General features: G+C 42.8%; 1 pseudogene; it reads right to left on the reverse strand.

Annotated features, from left to right (window-relative positions):
• Nucleotides 1-1,427: 1,427 nt before the first annotated feature.
• LOC102254480 lies at nucleotides 1,428-2,508 on the reverse strand (annotated as a pseudogene).
• Between the last annotated feature and the right edge of the window lie 3,808 nt (nucleotides 2,509-6,316).

Below are 6,316 nucleotides of genomic sequence, written 5' to 3' on the forward strand. Positions count from 1 at the left end.
TAGAAATAGATGAGCCTACATTTTTCAAGGTTTTCATTAACAGTTCATTAAAATGTTCAGGCTTCCAGGAAGTATACCCAGTGATTCCATTAATATTGTGGTGATTCTGAGAAATCTTAGAGTTAAAAAGTATATGGTACAGTAAACAGGGTATTTTTATCTTGATGAAATGATATTGTAACTGGTTAATATTCCAAAGGGTGTAGTGATATTCCCAGCCCAGGAAATGTCTAACTCCTGCCTTCTTGGTTATTTGCCATGTGACTTATAATCCTCTTACAGCCCAAGGTCATTCTTTTGAAGGTACAGGGTACTGGACAAACTATGTGTAGGTATCTCTCAACAACTCCCATCATTTTCATTTCATATTAAGAAGTGGAAAAGCCAGAGTTCCTTTCTACATTATCCTGGAGTCTTGTTTGGAGAACTGAGGTAGAATACTCCAGGGAACTGCACAAGTAGAGAACTAGCACAGGGCAAATCAGGACTGCCATCAAATGTAAGAAACAGAAGAGTCTCAGTGCCCCCGCTGTTGCCATGGGTATAATAGAAGTGTGTTGAGTGTGGGTAATGTGGCTCTGCTCCTAATAGTATGTGATTGCCATGTCAAGTCTTTCATCATGAACCGATGGAAGTTGTGGCTAACAGCTCTGTCTGATATCTGAAGCAGTATAAAGCAATAGTCTCAAGAAGGGCCTGGAGCACTATCCTCTTTTTCCTCTGCATGAGCACTCCTGAGTTCCAATGAAACTCACATGGGTTTTGATCATCAAGGCCTAGATCCTTCAACAGATCTGCTGTGAAGAGGAATGACTTGAACTAAAAGCACCCTTAATTTAAGAAGCATATCAAATACTATCTAAGGTTTCCATGGGGCAGATAAAGGGGAGAGATTAACAAGTTACAACTCTGGAATGGCTAGCTAAAAACCAAACTCTTTCATCACAACCTGGTAATAGGCCAACATGTGAAGTCAAACAATAGTGTCAGCAACAGCTGACTGTTTTGACTTTGCTCTGTTAGAAAAAATCTTCCCTGGGGGATTAAGTAAGGCAGCTGACATGTTAGAGAAACCACTTCTCACTTCATCCAGGGAGGCCTATAATCTAGTAGTATCAGTCCTGAAGAAACAGGAGCATAGGGGCATGACTGTTCTGGAGAAGGGAACCTGAGTAGTGCCAAAGTACTTGGCAGAACCCAAGATATAGGTTGTGGGTGATAGTTCCTCAGCTGGTCTTACCCAGAGAACAGAAACCTAAGGCAGCCCTGAGTACTTCCCATCACCTTGTTACTTATGACATACAGTCAGCCATTTTGCCTTTTTAGGCCTCAGTTTTTTTTCATGTATAAAATGGGATTAAAGATAGCAACTCATGCTTTAAGAAAAGGCCAGGGTTCAAATCCCCACTCTAATATTTCCTATTTGATTTTTTTTCATGCTGTATTATCTTTAATTAGGTACAAAAACTTTTCCAATCATGTCACCTAGAACTCATTTCACCCACTGCTCTGTTTGGCTGCCAGTCTCTTGTCTCTCTCTTCAGCAATGGTGAGGTGGATACCTTTTCCATGGGGTAGGGAAATCCATGGCTTGTTGCCTTTTACAAAAATATTGGAGAGCTGGCTGGCAAAGCTGTTGCCATTGGCATCTTTCACATGAACTCCGTCTAAAGAACCAGGTGCCTCTCTCTGTTGGTGATCACACCAATTCTTCCCAGGTTAGCACCTCTGGTCACTATGCACAGGTTACCAGTGTCAGGCTTGATGAAATCAGTAATTCTGCCAGTGTCCAAATCAATCTGAATGGTGTTGTTCACCTTGATGAGGGGATCAGGGGAGTGGATGGTGTGAGCATCATGGGTTAGCACAGTGGTTCTCAACCTTCTGGCCCTTTAAATACAGTTCCTCATGTTGTGACCAAACCACAAAATTATTTTCGTTGCTACTTCATAACTGCAATGTTGCTAGTGTTATGAATTGTAATGTAAATATCTGATATGCAGGATGGTCTTCGGCGACCCTTGTGAAAGGGTCGCTCGACCACCAAAGGGGTCGCGACCCACAGGTTGAGAACCGCTGGTGTTAGCAGATGAGGGATGGGTTTTGTGCCCACAAAGATCTTCCTCACTTTGCACAACTTGTACTTGGCCTCCTCAGGTGTAATACAATGAAGAGCAAAGTGGCCCTTGGTGTCATAGATAAGGCGGAAATTCTCTGCAGTCTTATCAATGCTGATGACATCCATAAAACCAGTAGGGTAGGTTATATCGGTTCGGACCTTGTCATCAATCTTAATAAACCGCTGCATGCAGATCTTCTTTACTTCATCTCCTGTTACAGCATACTTAAGTCTGTTCCTTAAGAAAATGATGAGAGGGAGACATTCTCTTAGCTTGTGAGGACCGGTAGATGGCCGAGGAGCATCTTACCAGTCAGTTTATCCAGCATCCAATGCTTTGGAGCTGCTACACACTTCAGATGCTTCTTGGGACCATGAGCCATGGCTGCGCTAGGCAAAGAAAAAGTTCCTGTTTGATCTTGAGCAAATAATTAACTTCTCTGAACTTTAAGTTCTTCATCCATAAGACATTATTGTGTGTGACTTAAGAAAGAAAATAACGTATGTAAACATAGTAGGCAGTTAGTCAGTATTTGTTACATCAATAAATAAATAGTAGTGCCTGGCATATAATAGGTGATTTTTAGGTGGAGGTTCATGTTCTTTCATCCTCAGTTAGATAGGATATGGAACCATATAGTGAGACAAATTATTCTTACTGAGCCACAGGATCCAAATATCAGCTGATTGCACTAGCAATTAAGTCTGCATCTTCTGTTTTTGTCTTTCCCCTGGACACTATTCTGGCCACAGACGTATATGTTAGTTATACTGATGGTAAATATGTAATGGTTAAAGACAAAAATACCAACTGATGTCAAGTTACCCAGCTAATATAAAAAGAGGGAAACAATCCTTATTTAAATGTGCACATGTTTGTAAATACACACATAAACAGAGTTCTGCATGTAATCTCAAGAGTTTCATAGGTCCTCTAAAGCTCCAGGTTAAGAACCTTTAGTACACAAGACCAGAGAAGTAGGGCAACCGGTCAGATAGTTATCTCAATAACCTTGTAAAATTCCTTGCAGAAAGTTTTAGGTGGGTGTAAATGAAAAGGTAACATTACTAACTTTTCAAATGTTCATTTTATTTATTTATTTTTAGGCTTATAAAACTATGTTTACTAGTAATAAAATACAATTAAAATAAGAAACAATCTTGACTATAAATTGGCAAATATAAAAATGAGACTATCAAACATTCATTTTAAAAGAACCTTGCTTCACAACCTTAATTCCCCATTTTTAAAAATTTCCTCTCCTTGAAGATGACCACAAGTCTTTCTTGAAAAGATGAAAATCATAGCTGGTTTATAACATTTCCCTCTGTCTTCAATTTCCTATGTTAAAGTTAGCATGGTCTATAGTTGGTGGTCAGTAAGCATTTTAATTTAATTGTAGGTAATTAATTTAATTTAATTGTATTACTCCATATATTGCCATTGTGATTATGATAATCAGTGATTATGATAATCACTGTTTGAACTCTAGAGCTGCCATGTATACCCCTATATAGTTGTATATGCAGAACTATGCCCATTGACCATTGGTATCATGTACATACCATATGTAAGTTTGTCTTTTAGTCTATAGTTTTAACTTAAAGCTCTTTGTCCCCTGGTCCTTCCTTAGAAAGAACAGCAGACCTAGTCCCAATTGCGGCACACCTAGTATTCCATCTGTTGCAGTTTCCCCCAGCATCTGCAGTCTATGTTATAAAGTCCTGACTTTGGCACATCTTTATAGCATTTTTCTGTCCACCCAGCTTGTGGCTGTCCCTCTTCAATCTATCATATTGCAGCTGTGTGAATATGAGACAGTCATCCATTTTTCATTCTAGAGTGGCTGTGTTTTAATTATTATTGTTTCTTTGCAAGTAGACTGGCTATATTCCAACGTGACCTATTATTGAATATTTAGTACAGCTCCTGGGTTGTGCTGGTAAAGCAAAGGTCCTTCATTAGAGTTTAAATCTATAATGTGATTCTGCACACACATGGCTGAAATTTTGTCCAGGAGTTAATCCCAAAGGGTTTCTGATGGTGAACTTTGTTTCAGTGGAAACATGATAATCACTCCAAGCAGCCTTTGTTTTTGAAGACGGAAATAATAGCCTTCTTCCTTACTATATCAGTGGTCAAATGCGTCAGACAGAATGTTCTGACCAGCTGAAAATTTTCATGTGTGAGTCACTTCCTCTTTCACTGTCTCTTATCTCAAATCATCCCTTCTAAGCTTAAAATTTGTATACTGTCCTCCATGAGTATGATGGCCCCATAAAACCCTATTATATGAGTTATCCACATTGCCGTTGAATTTCAAAGTCATGTTTATTGTTCCAACAGTATCGTTAAGTTTGTGTATTAGATTCCACCTATTTAGGGTCCATGAGAATGTTCATAGGGCTCTTTTCCTAAATCCATTTTGCAATGGCTCTGGGGGTTTCCTTGGGGCCCTAACACCATAGCAGAAAATAAGCTCCTTAATCTACAAGTGAATAAATAGAATATGAAGAGCAAGGGAAATGAAACTGAGTAACAAGGAAAAGGCTGCCTAACACATCAAAGGCAGCTCCATGCCAGTAGGAAGTAGAAGACCAGAGCCATCCCTTTGGTTTGTGGTCTCTTCATTTTGTTCCATTCCCTACTTCTACTCCCTCTCTCTCTCTCCCTCCTGTTTCTCCTTCCTTTAAAAACAAATAAACAGCAAGTTGTGGCTACTGACCTTGTGGTAGCTCTTACTGTGTGGTGACTCATGCTGAGAAGCAGGAATAATTTGCCTGGTGGGGGAAGGGAGAGAGTTATGTCAGTGTGTGGGCATGCAGGACAATTGTCTGAGTGGTAGGCATACTCAGCTAAAGCTGTAGATGGAGTTAACTCTCCCGAGAAAACCCCAGAGGCCCAGGGGCATGACATCCCTTTGGTGTAAGAAAAGAGCTGAGAAAGGGCAGAAAACCTCTGCCCTAATCTCAACCATCAAGTATTGAATTTCTGAGGGGTTCACAGAGGACTTCAGGTCTTGATTATTACAAACCTAAATCTGGAGGATGTGTATGAAGGAGAGCAAAGAGCATAACCATAAAGAAAGTGCTGCTGGCTTTAAACCCTTTTCCTTGTCCTATCTTCCAGGGACTTGGGGCTTTCCTGATGCTGGTGTTCCTCTGAACAACTCTCTGTCCAGCTTCACCAGCCCAAGTGTTGTCAAGCATTCCCAAAGTTAATCACAGTGGAAATCATGAGTGGGAAGCCTGACCCACTCCATGATAGGGTCTTAGTCTCTGCCTGGCTGTCTTCTCCGTGTTTCCCAGGCATGTTTGGTGTCAACCGATCAGGAGGAGATGTTAGTGAGAAGCTACTCTTTTCCATCTCTTTCACTGCACATGGGTCTCCTCTTTTTTAAAAAAAATAAATCTTTATTGTTAAGATTATTACAGTTGTTCCGCCTCACAGGGACCGTCTCAGCCTCACAGGGACCGTCTCAGCCTCACAGGGACCGTCTCAGCCTCACAGGGACCGTCTCAGCCTCACAGGGACCGTCTCAGCCTCACAGGGACCGTCTCAGCCTCACAGGGACCGTCTCAGCCTCACAGGGACCGTCTCAGCCTCACAGGGACCGTCTCAGCCTCACAGGGACCGTCTCAGCCTCACAGGGACCGTCTCAGCCTCACAGGGACCGTCTCAGCCTCACAGGGACCGTTGTAGCCTCCCACGGGCCGTCGCAGCCTTGCAGGGGCCGTCGTAGCCTTGCAGGGGCCGTCATAGCCTCATGCAGCCTCACAGGGGCTGTCGCAGCCTCACAGGGGTTGTCACAGCCTCACAGGGGCCGTCACAGCCTCACAGGGGCCGTCGCAACCTGCAAGGGCCGTCGCAGCCTCACGCAGCCTCGCAGGGGTCGTTGCAGCCTCACAGGGACCATCACAGTCTCACAGGGGCCGTTGCAGCCTCACGCAGCCTCACAGGGGGCACCACATCCCACATTGGGGGTGAAGGTGCGAGACAGAAGCTCCTCTCACTATCTCTCCTGCTGCTCCCTTGTGTATTGCAGATGCTGGAAGTTTCTGAGAGCAGTCTGCAGGTGCTGGACATCATACTTTAACTGGTCAACACGAAGTTTGGCATTCTGTCTTTTGTTGGGAGGTTCCTTGCTGGACAAAATCTCCAGGCGTTCTAGCTGGCTGAATATCTGGTATGCTTGC

This window comes from Myotis brandtii, unplaced genomic scaffold (assembly GCF_000412655.1).
Source record: "Myotis brandtii unplaced genomic scaffold, ASM41265v1 scaffold199, whole genome shotgun sequence".
Classification (NCBI taxonomy): domain Eukaryota; kingdom Metazoa; phylum Chordata; class Mammalia; order Chiroptera; family Vespertilionidae; genus Myotis; species Myotis brandtii.